Genomic DNA, 15,374 nt, shown 5'->3' on the forward strand with positions numbered 1-15,374 from the left:
TAAATGAGTGAGTCTGTGTTCGTATGTGTGTAGGTGTCCCCCAAAATGAACACACACTTTATTAACTGCTGATAACTCAATTTTCCTTTGCTTTTACACTGATCCGACAGTAAACAACAAAGAGAGTCAGACGAAGATTTGAGCAACAGAGGAAATTCATCGGAATTTGCTGATGGAAATTCGAAAACGTATTCCAAGTGCAGGACTTTTCTAGCGAGAATTCCCAAGCAGATCTACCAATGTAATTTGCCAACAATCAAGTTAGAAATTATTTGATGGAACTGTCCAAACTGTCCACAGGAAACGTTCAAGAAGACCACAGACATCGGCGAGATCCACAAATAAAAGTTGGTACCAGAAGCCCATTGCTAGAGTTGGAGACAATCATTGCAGCCAGCCATTCCTGAAATAAAAATTTCAAAATCAAGCGCCCATCAAATTTTCAGCACCGTCATTGGAAAAATTGCATTCTAAGAATATTCCATGCTCTGTCTGCAGATTCTATTAAAGTCTGAATATCAAATATATTTTTGTAAAATATTGTCTTTATTATCATTCAATGTGTGTACATAATTTTGTATGTGTGTCTGCGTGCACGCGCGTGTGTTTGTATGTGAGTGTGTGTGTGTGTGTGTTTGTGTCTGTGTGTGTGTATGTGTGAGTGTGTGTGAGTGTATGTGTGTGTGTGTGTTTGTACGAATCGTTTTTCTTGTCGCCATAGTCTTACTCCTTTTGCAACTATTCATTTGTATGCCGTTACCTCATCATTTCATTACGGTGATACAAGACAGATATAAATTCCATGCATCATGCCATCCTACCAATTTTTGCATTGAATTCCTCTTATTTTCTCCAAGATAATCTGGCGACGAATTCTACAGTGGAGTTGAAGAACAGAAAATTAATTTTTCTCCTGTCACATTAAGTTTAGTTGTAAAGAAGCAACACTTACCAATGACTGTTCCTCTCACATTCTACGCCATCCATTCCTTTTATAGTTTAAATGAAGACTAAATCTCTATAGAAATGTGTCTCTGAATGAAAAAGTATCAATAAAATAATTTCCAAACCTGATACTGGAAGCAGAAAAAGCGTCTCACGAAGAACAAAACGATTTGTGCCACATAGGATTTCACATTTCCAATAATATTCATGAAATAATTTTATAACCTTTTATGCCTAAAAATAATTCTCTTAAACGACGGAGTCGCTATCGATTGATGTTATTTGATAATTGGTTGTCTTGAATTCTTTAGAGATATCACTTTTATCGCCTATCTCGACCAGTATCATCTTTATTTAATAAAACTGCAAATAAGCTTCAAATACTTTATAAGTCCCTTTGATCTCAACTCGAAAACGAAAAAAAAAGTCAAAAAGTAGTAGTAATTTGACTTTTCCTTTATAGTTTTTTTCAGTATTTTTTTTAACACGATTCTTTGCAAAACTTATTTGACACCTTGAAATATTGCTTCAGTTTATTGTATATTTGTAAATTCTATAGGATTGACACTCTCAAATATTTTTCCAGCTTAACCGAACAAGAATTAAACTAAGAGGAAGCCGAGAGAAACGAAATATATTGGACTGCAATATGTCTCTTAAGAAGAGACAAAGAATTCTCTTGTTAATTTCTTTTTCCTTTGAAGTGTTGTCATACATATTCATGTGAAATAAATTAAATCGTTGTACCTTTATTTTTAACAAGAGACATTAAATTAATATTTCCCTATCGGATTTCAAATTCACTGAGTGAATGATTGAAATTAAGCCCTAAAGATCAACATTTTATTAATGTTCTTAAATGTAGCCATTATGTTAAGAAATTTTCATATTAACTCAAAGGCATATTAGAATGGGGTTGTAACTTCTTTTCTTTGCCTTCTCCAGGTAATTACTATGTTCACCGAAATTAAAGAATTAATTTAACTGATCATAAATTACAAAGCAAAACTGAGTAGCAGAACTGTCTGCGTCTGTGTATATTGTGTTTGCTTGGAATCAGTGATTATAAAGCGCATTGAATACACAAATGCTATCAGAGAAATTCAGGTAGACAGGAGGAAAGACAAATGTCCGGATTCATTTAATTTCTAAAAGAATCGTTTTATTTGTGGCATAGAGGGACGAAGGAAAGCATCACCGATGATCCATGCCCCAAGATTGGTGGGAGGAAGGGAAGAATTTATTCTTGGATCGAAAACAGGGTGCCTATTCTTGCGGCAGGGTACGCGTTGTTAAAGATACAAAAGGATCACACGATGCGGTTAAGCTTATAATTAAAGAACAGGAGCATCTCTGCCACCAACGAGGTCCCATCAGGTTTTCTCTCCCCCTAATTTAATTGTAAAGATTTTGGATATCTCGCAGCTCTGTAAAAGTTGCATCTAGCTCAAAATACGCGTAGGGGTATCGATCCTGATTCGACAGTTTCAGTGCTTCACTACCAATCACCACTATTAATAGTCATTGCAGTGTTCTTGTTGGAAATACCAATTAGATATTGTAAAATTGTAGGTTTCTTTTCAATTATTTCAGAATGATATTTGAACAACGATCGATCTTCAAGTAGTTATGAAGAACGCTATTTTAATCACAGTTTCTATATTTTAAGAGTTTGCTATATCCAGAACACAACTGGAGATGCGGCTTATTGTTTTGAAGTTGAGTTTGACAGGAATGTATTTTCTCTAGTGGAATAATATATCAACAATACAATTACCAAAGTTCCATTTTATCGTGTCTTTTGAGTGTTTTACACTTATTTCCAAAGCTGTTATTTCTAAACATTATATAATGTGAAGTTAGATTACATTCAGCTAAAAGCTAAAATTATTTCAGCGTGTCTTTCATTTCAAGTGCGAAAAGTTCTTAATGGCTCTATAACTATTTCCTTTTCTATTTTAAATGTGACACAGTTCAGTAACAATTCTTCTGGAAGAGTGCCGTTATATTGAGGATAACTTCGAGGTGTGATTATTAAACTTAATCTTATACAACAGTATAACTGAAATATAGAGCGGGATTCAGATAGCTGCACACTGGGCGGTCCTTCTATTAAGTTTTATCGTAAATTCTTTGGAACAAAATATTAATTGATTAGATTTACACTTTTTTCCTATCAACAGACACAGTCATGTCGTTTACAACTTACACATTTTCGTATTTTACTGGTTTCAGATATGGCAACGCCAATACACTGTCTTCCCGAATTCTAGTCCATCATATCAACCTCAGAATATCTTTTACCTTGTTCCTTAGTTTATCAAAAGTCGTTTTTCAATTGACTAACTCAACTAACCCATTCAGATTATTGCGTATTACGGACTACAGATCGTTGTTTCAGTTATTCGGGAACGGCGAACCAGATCATATCTCCATAACTTGAAATATGGCAGACACGGGAAACTATTGACTATGTTTGACTAAAAAGTATCATATCCTGAAAGAGCCGTCGATACTGAAGTCATCACTTTTGAAACTACAAAGTCTTCGTGCAGTTCTTTTGTGAACACATGGACTAGAAAACTACTTAACGATGATAAGTATCCAATATAGCGACAAAATCCAGCAAGTGCCACTTCAGTAATGCCATCTTCAATATTGCTCTCTCTCGTATTTCCGTTGAGGTTTCGGCAACGGACGAAGATAAATTGCATAAATATGCTTCACGTCAGAGTAACAGGTCTGAAGAGAAGAAACCATCAGCTGGGATTGAACGTGAGTCCTATTAAGAAAATATTTTTCCTGCTCAATTTGTAACTGTAAGTGGACCTACACTACTTGAATATCAACAAGAACCCCCGATGCAATAGTTAGTTGCATTTGAAACGAAATAGATGACATATTCTGTTTTGAGGAATGAGAAAAGTCAGGTAAATAAGGATGGACTTATAGCGTTTTTTCTACAGATCTGAGTTTCAAAGAGACCATTCAATCGCTTACGTAACGATTACCACACAACATACAAGAACTCGCAAATAGAACAGGTTAAACCTTAAAAAAAGAGCAACAGAGACAGTATTAACGCCCGAAGGTAAGATATTCACCTCTAAAAAGCGGATGTTGCGTTAGAGTACACAAATACCGTAATATTTACCAAGAGTGAAGAAACTTGTATGATTGTATGGTGCCTAACAGCACACCATAGCAATCACCAACGGAAGACAATCACTGCTTCTTCCGTCACTTGGGCTACAAGATCATGTGATTTTATTCTGCTCTGAGCTGTGTGTGCGTGTGTGTGTGTGTGTGTGTGTGTGTGTGTGTGTGTGTGTGTGTTGTGTGTGCGTGCGTGTGTGTGTGTGTAGATATATAGAGTCAACCGATGAGCTCCCGAGATGCTCAGTATAGAAAAGAGTAGCACTCAAATGTTTTGGAGTTACACTCCGAAACCTTTACTAGGGACCAAGTCCGAGGGGTAAAGAGTGGCTGGAATAGGAATCTAGGAGAGTAAATATGGAGATAATGATCCAAATAAACAAATAAAACAGTTTGGTTTGATATCCAATCTACAGGCAAAGACTGAACATTTTCAGGCGACGAATATACATATATTAACAGAGCGAATCTACAAAGAATACAAAGTCAGAGGAGACTCTGTGTAAGTTTGCTTTGTTAATACATAAACATCTCCGTATTTGTCCTTCAATATTCATCATCTGATTATTTCCACTCTTTGGTTTCTATCTATTTACATTTATACATGTGTATATATATTCTGAACATCAAACCCAAAGCAGTTTTATTTGTTTATTCACATAATTTTCTCTCCTTCTCCCCCTCTCTCTCTCTCTCCCCTATACATATACACACACACACACAATATGTTTGTGTCTATGTATATATATATATATATATATATATATATATGGAGTTGGGGTAAATGTTTCCAAGAAACAACTTGACTTCTCGCGATCCCAGGTCCCAGATGAAGCAATCTGGGGGCAGGAAACACAAAAGAGGGCAACAGTACTGAATCCCATCTTCACCAAAAACCAATCACAAAGGATTGGCCAATTAAAAGTTGATAACAGTGGCGGTGCCCCAGCATGGCCACAGCCTTACTGCTGAAACATATGGCAAAATGAAGAATTTATATATATACAGGCAGATACTGGTGTCACGCAAATTGGTACCTGTGACGGTGGCACGTAAGACCACACCGGTGTCACGCAAATGCTACCCGTGCCAGAGACACATAAAAGCACCCATTACACTCTCAGAGTGGTTGATATTAGAAAGGGCATCCGGCGGTAGAAGCCATGCCAATTCATACAGGAGTCTTTTACAGCCATTCAACTGACCAGCCCCTGCCAAACCGTCCCATGCCAGCATGGATGACGGACGCTAAATGATGAAGATGATGATGATGATGATGATAACGATGATACATACATACATATATACATACATATATACATATATATATCCCAAATGATAAGAAGACAAAGAAAATTGTTTAACGCATCTTTAATGATACGTTACAATTGTTTCTGTACCAACTCTACTTGCAACGCCAGTTTACGCATATATATTTATATAATAATAATGATAATAGTAATAATAATCTTTTCTACTATAGGCACAAGGCCTGAAATTCTGGAGGAGGGGATAAGTCAATTACAGTGAAAGGATGAAACGCAAATTCGAACTCGGCGGAATTTGACCTCAGAACGTAGCGACGGCCGAAGTACCGCTAAGCCTTTCGTCCAGCCTGCTAAATATTCTGCCAGCTCGCTTTATTTAGAAGAAGAAGAAGAAGAAGAAGAAGAAGAAGAGAAGAAGAAGAAGAAGAAGAAGAAGAAGAAGAAGAAGAAGAAGAAGAAGAAGACCATAAACCCGAAGGCATCATCGGAAATGATAATACAAAGACCCTGTGGAATTTTATGATTCAGTGCGGCAATGAGATAGAAAATAGGAAACCAAACATAGTCTTAATTGAGAAAGAAAGCAAACAATGCTGGATCATAGATATATAGCATGCCCAGATGACAATAAGGTATACGATAAGGAAGAAAGAAAAGTCGAGAGAGATGACAGGTTAGCTTGGGAGGTTAAGCAATTGTGGTCGATGAAAAAGGTGGTAGTAATACAAATAATTGTCGGAGCCCTGGGAACAATGATTAAAAATCTTGAGGAGTACATGGAACAAATAGAGGTTGCAATAAGGGTGGAGCACTTGCAGAAAACAGTACTGCTTGGAACTGCTTGAATACTCTAGAAGGTGCTCGAAAAATAAGGGGTGTTACCTTAGTTCACTGGTAATGAACAGCTGACACCGTAGTACATCTCCAGCGTTAGAAGCTGTGCAAAAGCAATAATAATAATAATAATAATAATAATAATAATAATATAATAATAATGATGATGGTGATGATGATGATGATGATGATGATGATGATGACGACGACTGTGACGATGATGATGATGATGACGACGACGATGACGATAAATACCCTGATGCAGTAGCAGGCGGTGGCTCTCATGGCTTCTCATGTACATTGTTTTGTCTTGGTATAAAAGATGGGTGACAGTAAATTTGCTTGTCAGATTTGCTTGTCAGTTGTTTGACCTTAGCCAGGTGAACATGTCCCTTAGTGGCTGACGATATTTGCATCTCTGATCACGAGCAGAAGTAGTGGGTGAGCATCATAGCCATGTGTTGAAAGGGATTCTCTGGGGGTTTGGATAATTCACCTCTGCAAACATGGGTGTTTCGTTCAACATCCTTAAACAAAAGTTATTGAGCAGGATGGGCTAATCAGCCTGAAGAACATTTTAACTGAGCCCTACCTGCAAGGCCATGCACTGTTTATCTTGATATAAGATCATCATGTCGTGCACATACGGTTGTGATGGATGTGCCTGGCGTACCCTCATAAGACGAGTAGTCATGATGGGTATATTGGGCTTCGTATAATTGTACCCCAGTGCCATGCGCTGTTCTCTCACTCAATAATAATAATAATAATTCAGATAGAAAGGGTACTTGAAAAGATATGCACCAGGTAGTGTTGGATAAACCTGAGGTCACCGCCTATGGTTTATATCAGATAGGATATTTTGGTTGTGTACACAGAGAACCGAACCCTATGAGTATTTAGCGCCTATGGGCTGATCCAAAGCACAAGTTACTTTGATTGTATGTTGTTGGTATGATCCAGGGTGTCCGACGTGTCGTAAGTCCATATTGTGTATTATAATCAAATGACAAATAACAGACGATGGACAATTGTCAGCCCATTACAGCTGTTTCTTACGCATTCCTTAAATAGAAGAATGAGAAGAACAGTACTTCTTTGCATTTTCTTCGTAAGCCTCGACAGATTTCAGTCACGCCCCTTTTGCAATGAAGTAACGTTTTCGTTCATCTATTTAAGAAATGCGCAAGAAACAGCCGTAACGAGCTGACAATTGTCGTCTGTTATTATTCCTTTGAATGTGTATATATATATATATATATATACACTCAGAGAGTATATATATATATATATATATATATATATATATATATATATACATACACTCAGAGAGAGAGAGCGAGATTCTTTTCCTCGTATTTTACATATTCTTTGTAAGACTAGGAATACTACACCCAGGCAAATACTGCAAGACATTTGGAAAACTGACTGGTTAGAGAAATGATTCATTTGTTATTACTGTATAAATTATTTCCGTATTTGAAGAATTGCAGTCTTGTTCACTCAGCTGTCGTTATTTATTTGTGCAATGCTACGAAGCTTTCCGATTGTTACAATTTCTAGTGAACCGACATTTTCAGGGAAACCGCAGATTATCAGCGTTTTTTGTTTTATTTTTTTTTGTTCAGGGAATATATAATTAATGTGTGGAAATCGTGTATGTATCCTTGTACGTATCTATGTATGTACGTATGTATATTTGTATGTGTATGTGAAGGCTTCCTTAAGAGATGCTTGCATTTCTCCTGACACATGGGAAGGCATAGCTATTGATCGTAACAGGTGGAGAAGGATTGTGCACGAGGGGACAGCCACTTTTGAGAAATCTCGAGTTGCACATGAGAAAGTAAGGAGGGATGTCAGGAAGGGCATCGCTGTTACACTTCCAGAAGGGAAGGATCTTCCTTTGATTCTGACATGCAATGTCTGTGCAAGACCCTACCTCAGTAAAGCTGGACTCATGAGTCATCTTCGTAGTCATAAAACGAGACAGATGAGTTACAACCTGGCCCTCTGGTGGTGGTGTAACACACCATACTAATCATATCTGTCGGGCATGTGGAAGAGAGTGTAATTCGGCAGGAGGACTTAAACGACATGCAAAGGTACATGAAGCCCAGTTACAACTACAGCCGGCTATTAGCGGTAAAGGTTTTAGTTGTCAATTCTGTACAAGACAATGTAGATCTTTGGCTGGGCTAAAAAGTCACATTCGATCACAGCACCAGTAACAGTTAAGCTTCGTGCAATGGCCATACTCGATAACGAGGGGGAAGCCATAATGTGTATGTGACCGTTTATGTATGTATGCATGTATGTAAATGCATGTGTATGTATGTGTGTATTATGTACTCATGTATTTTTGTTCTTTTTATTTGGGAGGGATTCCTTCTAGAACGTGAAGCCAGTTTCTGAGGAAGGGACAAAACTCTATCATTGCGCTTTGGATAAGAACAACAACAGTTATTAGATATCGAATTTAAGGAGATGTATATATGTCTACATACATGTATGCAAGCATGTTTATATATATATATATATATATATATATATATATATATATATATATACAAATTCATGTATACATACATGTATATATATATGTATGTATGTATGTATGTATGTATGTATGTATGTATGTATGTATGTATGTATGTATGTATGTATGTATGTATGTATGTGTGTGTGCGTGCGTTTGTGTGTGTGTATGCAAGAGAAAGAGAGAGAGAGAGTATTATGCAAGTATTTATTTTCCAATTTGTCTTCTATTGAGCATGACGGTAACTGAAATTTGCCTAAGCGCAGTACGACTTCAAGGGTAATAAATTAATAGACTTGGGCGGTATTCTGACGCTTTGTAGAAATTACAAGCCACAAAATACTTTATAGATATGGCAAAAAATGTCCTAACAACATCACGTGACTACAAACGGTTCATTCACATGAAAAGCTTTTACTGTTCTCAGTAAAAAAAATGTTTGAAGAATCAAACTTGTTGCATGATGCTTCAAGCTCAAGTCTAGAATCACTCGAAGAATGTCGAAAGAAAATATTATAAAAGCATTTGAAGAAATGCAAAATGATAATTGATCATGCGAGTGGCAGTTGTATCAGTGGAGATTCTAACATTGTCAATGCAAGTCTATGCAGATGATTCAATTCAAGTGGATGAGCGCCATAGAAATTTCTCTTCATGCGTTCAATTACATTTGAAGATAATGAAAAGCGTTTCTAATTTGTCCAGATGATTCTGAATAATTAAAACTTGTTTAATGATATTTTTTGCTCAGATAAATCATAGTGATTCATTAATTGCCATACGGGAATCATCTGGTGCATGAAATCTCAAGTATTGCCAATGCATTTTTCCATGAAATGATTGAAGTGTTCAAATCTGTTGTCGAAAAATTACGAATTAATTTTTTTTCAATTAATGAAATACACATTGTCACATTATGTTTTGTCTTTTTTGTCTTCTACTTGTTTCGGTCATTACACCTGGCCATGCTGTAGCACCGCCTTGAAGAATATTTAATCGAACACATCGACTTTCTAAACCTGGTACGTATTCTATCGACCTCTTTTGCCAAACCAGTAAGTCGCGAGGACGTAAACACAACAACACCGGTTATCAAGCGGTGTGGGGGAACAGCCGCAGATAAACAAACACACACATGTGGAACCCAGAAAGAAAGAAGGAGAGAAAATAAAGAATGTGTAGTTGGTAGCGATGTATCACGGTGAATGCCGGACAGAGGGGTCACAGGGGAGAGCTAGGAAGAAGGGGAGATAATAAAGTAGTGGTGATCCCAAAACGAAGGTGCGCGTACGTTTGTATAAGAGAGTATGTATGTGCGTGTGGAAGAGGGCTGGTGACCTTGACGTGTGCGTGTGTGTATGTGTAGTGGGTGGATGTGGGGCTGGGAAGTGGTCAGTGCAGGTGTGTGCGTGGTGGTGTGTTGCGATGTGATGTGGTGTTGTGTGGTATGATGTACTGGTGTTGGGAAGTGGGGGAGGCGAGAGTGCGGTAAAACAAGAGTGGAGTGTGGGTTAGGCTGAGGCTGGGGGTAGAGATCGGGTATGTGGGAGTGGGTGTAAGGGATGGGGTGAGGTGGGATGGGATGGATCCGTCTACCAAACCCAATCGCAAGGCTTTGGTCGGCCCGAAGCTATAGAAGACATGCCCAAGGTACCACGCACTGGGATTGAACCCGGAACTATGAGGTTGGGGAACAAGCCTTTAACCACACAGCCACATATAACATTATGATACATTTCGCCATTTTGTTTCTCATTGCTTAAACATTGGTTTATAGAAATCTAGATTTTAGCAAATCCTGCACAAACACACACACACACAAACATATATATGTATATGTATGTATGTATATATATATATATATATATATATATATATATATATATATATATATATATATATATATATATATATATATATATACCCAGGCAAATACACCACTTTCGCTGCTTATGGCTACCTGGTGTCATCCACGGAAATTACACAATTGTCGCTAGATCTACCTCAGTAACTCCTGTGTGTACGTTGAGTATAAAACAAATGATACAGGCAGAAAACGGAATACACGGGAAACTTTATTACCCCAATGGTTGTTTGGAAAAATCCTGCATCGATCCCTCATGGGTGAGAAATTATACAACTAGTTATGGTGCCTCCCTCGGTGTAGAAGTGTCTCTTCAGGTGGATATAATAAGGGAAACCTCGTTAAATAAACTGATTTAATACAGAATGTTGTTAGTGACCGTAGGTTTAAGCCGCTGGGCAGGAATGGGAACATATGTCTGTGTAGAATACAATTTTATTGGAAGAATATGGTTACGATATATATATTATATATATATATATATATATATATATATATATATATATATATATATATATAGGTATTACGGGCTTTCATAATACTTTTGTTCATGATATTCTAGATGCCATGTCTCTGGTTAGACTGGGGTTACAGTGAGACAGTCTCTCAAGGTGTCCATGCAGTGAGATCAAACTTGAAACCAGACGTTTACGAAAGAAACGTCTTCTCCACACAGCCATGCCTGCTTCTATGATGTTTGTGTGATTGCGCTTTTCATGTTTGTGTTTTCAATAAAAATCAAACATTAACCACTCCAAACATTTCCTCTATAGATAAGACCAGTAATCTTGAAACGTCTCTGGAACTTTCGTGGTAGGTGTGCGCGTGTGAGGTCGAACGTATGTATGTGTATGTGTGTGTGTGTCTATGTATGGGATTATCCAATTAATGTTTGATAGGATTTTTGAAGGAGAAAAATTCCATTGACTACGAAAAACAAAAACAGAAAGTCACCGACACCATTCTACCATTTTGATGTATTATCTCTGTTTCGGTGAACTTCTATAACCTTTCTCTTCTTTTTACCTCTGGCTACGTATCTTCTTACTCCCTCTCTTTCATCACTCCTTCTTTGTTTTCCCCTCTCTTTCTCTCTCTCTCTCTCTAACTCACTCTTTATGTTTGCCATAGATATAATAACTTGTCTGTGACCCACATGCCAAAAAAGTCAATATTTTATCACTTGCCAGCCATTGACCAATCACCAGCAGAAGTAACTTCGTACAGTGTCAATAGACTCTTCTGCTGCTGTTCGTTAGGTTTACCAAGTCTAACACGATTCTTGGCAAAACTTTCACGAGCAACATCCGCACGGGAAGACGAAAATAATAACGCGAAAGTTTATATATACGCACACACATACATACATACATACATACATACATACATACATACATACATACATACATACATACATAGTTTTCTGACATCTACCCATCCACAAACACAATCACGCACTCACACACACACATACACACATTATGACAGTTATATACAGTCACACACACAGGCACTCATTCATAAAAGAAATCAATTAAACCCACCATTCTTTTGATCTGCACCCTCTCACCTTACTATCCTTATGCCTCCCTCCTCCTACTTCGTTTGAACCATTGAACCTTTAGATCCTTCTAGATTCTTCTACATTCAGCCACTCTGACGTCACTCCTTATAAACAGACACTCATTATCGCCATGGGCTCCTTGAGAGCAGTCAGCTAAAAGTTTTTTTTTGCAGTTTGATGTCGACATAAGTTCCTTGCCTTTCCTGATGAGAAATCTGCATAATGTACTCCTTATTCCTTCGGAATTAGGAATATGCAGCCTTCGAAACATATGTCGAAAATAAAGGAAATTTGTTAACAAGTCGTTCAACTCCATTCTTTCATAAACTTATATATATATATATATATATATATATATATATATATATACCATAGAATTCCTGAAAATTGAACTCTTGAGCCCCACCCCAAAACTACATAGACAAAACATAAATGAGAAGTAACCCCAAAGTAAAATTTCACTTGGGTACAAACCACCAATTTTTATCTCTTTGACTTCCGAAAAAATTCTTTCACATATTTAATAAGATGGATACATCGAAACCGGTTATATTTCAAATCACTCACTCTATCAAAAATATTATATTGAACATTCACTAGAATATATATTTCATTTATATATATATAAATTTATATATATAAAGGCGTAGGAGTGGCTGTGTGGTAAGCAGCTTGCTTACGAACCGCATGGTTCCGGGTTCAGTCCCACTGTGTGGCACCTTGGGCAAGTGTCTTCTACTTGTGAGTGGATTTGGTAGACGGAAGCTGAAAGAAGCCCGTCGTGTATATGTATATATATATATATATATATATATATATATATGTGTGTGTGTGTGTGTGTATGTGTGTGTGTGTTTGTGTGTGTGTGTGTGTTTGTGTGTCTGTATTGGTCCCTCTCAACATCGCTTGACAACCGATGCTGGTGTGTTTACGTCCCTGTAACTTAGATTAAAAAAGAAACGAAAGTTGGTCGTTTTTCTTCTAGTGTTGACTTAAGCCGCATTTGATTTGTTATCATTTGATTTCTGTTTAAAAGTTCAAAGTGGACTAAACCATTCATATCCCACCAAACAGATAACAACACCTTACGTGGGTGAAGACCTCCTTTAGCCTCCTCGGCGCTTGACATTTTTATCGAGAACCTATTTCTCGTCGCCAGTCACTATTCGGTCCAAAAAAGGTTCATTCGTGAGACGTGGCATTAAAGAAAACAACACATTCACTCTCTGCGCACGATCAGACTCGGAAAGTTTGTGAGGAACCCACTGACCCAATTTGATGACTTTTAAGTCAGCACAGAAGAAAAACGACCATCTTTCGTTTCAAGACGAAAGGTGTTCTTCCATCTGGATAATGCTCAGCCACATAGGCTGAGGATGACATTCTAAAGGCTGGAGCAGTTTGAATGGGAAGTGATGCCCCGCCCACCATATCCAAGCTTCTCTGCAAGTTATTCAACAGTTACGATGGGATTTTGTTCCACCAGGATTTACAGGATTTATAGGATGTCTTCTACAGATCTTCCAGGACGAGGCTCGTCCTCCAAACTGGCACCACCACCGGCACTAGCCTACGCTTACTCTCCAATCTCTACGTACTGCATTAATATTCCTCGTACGTTCCGTTGCGTTGTTGTCTTTAATGATCTCATAAAGCAAAATATGCCGAATATTCTTCTTTGACAGTTCCAATACAGCTTTGGAAAAGAAACTGTTGAAATCGAACTGCACTCTTCAAATTTGCACTAAGAATAAGTACAAGGTAACATTACTACCTACTTTTATAGTAAGTTGATGCAGGTAGTCTATCCCGTCCCCCTCCGACCTTCCATGCATTATCTATGGGTTGACTCAATATATATGTACACATACATACATGTATATATATATATATATACATGTATATATATATATATTTATAGTGTCAAGTACAACGTTGATAATAAGGACAATGAAGAAGTTGAACATTCAACACACACACACACACACACATATATATATATATATATATAATATATATATATATATATATATATATATATATATGTTTAGTTAATCCAAACATGAAAACACAAAGAGAAAACGCAAAAACGCGAGGACATGGAAAAAGAATAGTGTTATTGGACGCTCAGGAAAGGAAAGAAAGAAGGAGGTTTTAACGTTTCGGGCGGAGCTCTTCGTCAGAAACATAGAAAAAGGAAAGGTCCAAGGAAGGGAAGACGGAGAAAGAAAATCGCCAATGATACACACGTGGTCATGCTAATGTTCAATTTTCCCATCGTCAGAAAGGTAGTCGATAATATTTTTGCTTAAGATTAATGTATATACGTATTTAAGGGTATGTGTGTCTCTGTGTGTTTGTGTGTGTGCGTATATATATATATATATATATATATATTATAGAATTTATTGTAAAACCAAAGATACATACAATAGTTTGTAGGAATCTGGAAGTATTCTTAAACGAGAATTTATCGATCGTTACGAGATGCATTTTTGCACCTCCAGTTGAATATTGGTAAATATCATCTTGAAATCAAACTGTTCGATTTCTTGTATTCACCTTTTCGTGAAATATCCGTTACCTAACTTAATCTGTGTTCAAATAAAATGTGACGATAGAAACAGAATTAGTAACTCTTTTTTTTTTACAACAGCTAATAATCCGAGATAAAGATTTGTAATTGAATGTTAAGATAAATGTAGTCGTGTGAGGTTTGTCTCTTCGTTGGTTTTTAAATCAATTCTTCCTGATGCAATTCCATTTGTTATGGAACCCCTTGAGAATGTGTCTTAAATTCAATCTGAATCCTTGAATCAAGAATTCCAAGTCATTTGGAATCATCCAAAGGAATGGTATGATAGTAGGCCTGAATATTATCATCACCAATTTCTCTCTTTTCCTTCTGAGCAGAAAAATTGAAAGTTTCGAACTTAGCAGAATAAATTTGGTTTTAATTGAATTCATTTTATTACCTGTAGTTGTGACAATTTAAAAAAATTTTATTTTGCATAAAATATAAATCTGACACATAAATTTCGTCACTTCTATTCCAGTTCAACTCGTCTTGCATTAAAACTGTTTTCAAAGAATTCATAAACTATTTGAGAATGATAGTAAAATGTTCTCAGACAGACACCGGTCCACAATCAACAAACTTCCGTGTGAAAAAGCGAACGATTAAAAAAGGTTTTATTGTTTTGC

This window comes from Octopus sinensis, linkage group LG6, assembly GCF_006345805.1.
Source record: "Octopus sinensis linkage group LG6, ASM634580v1, whole genome shotgun sequence".
NCBI classification, from domain to species: domain Eukaryota; kingdom Metazoa; phylum Mollusca; class Cephalopoda; order Octopoda; family Octopodidae; genus Octopus; species Octopus sinensis.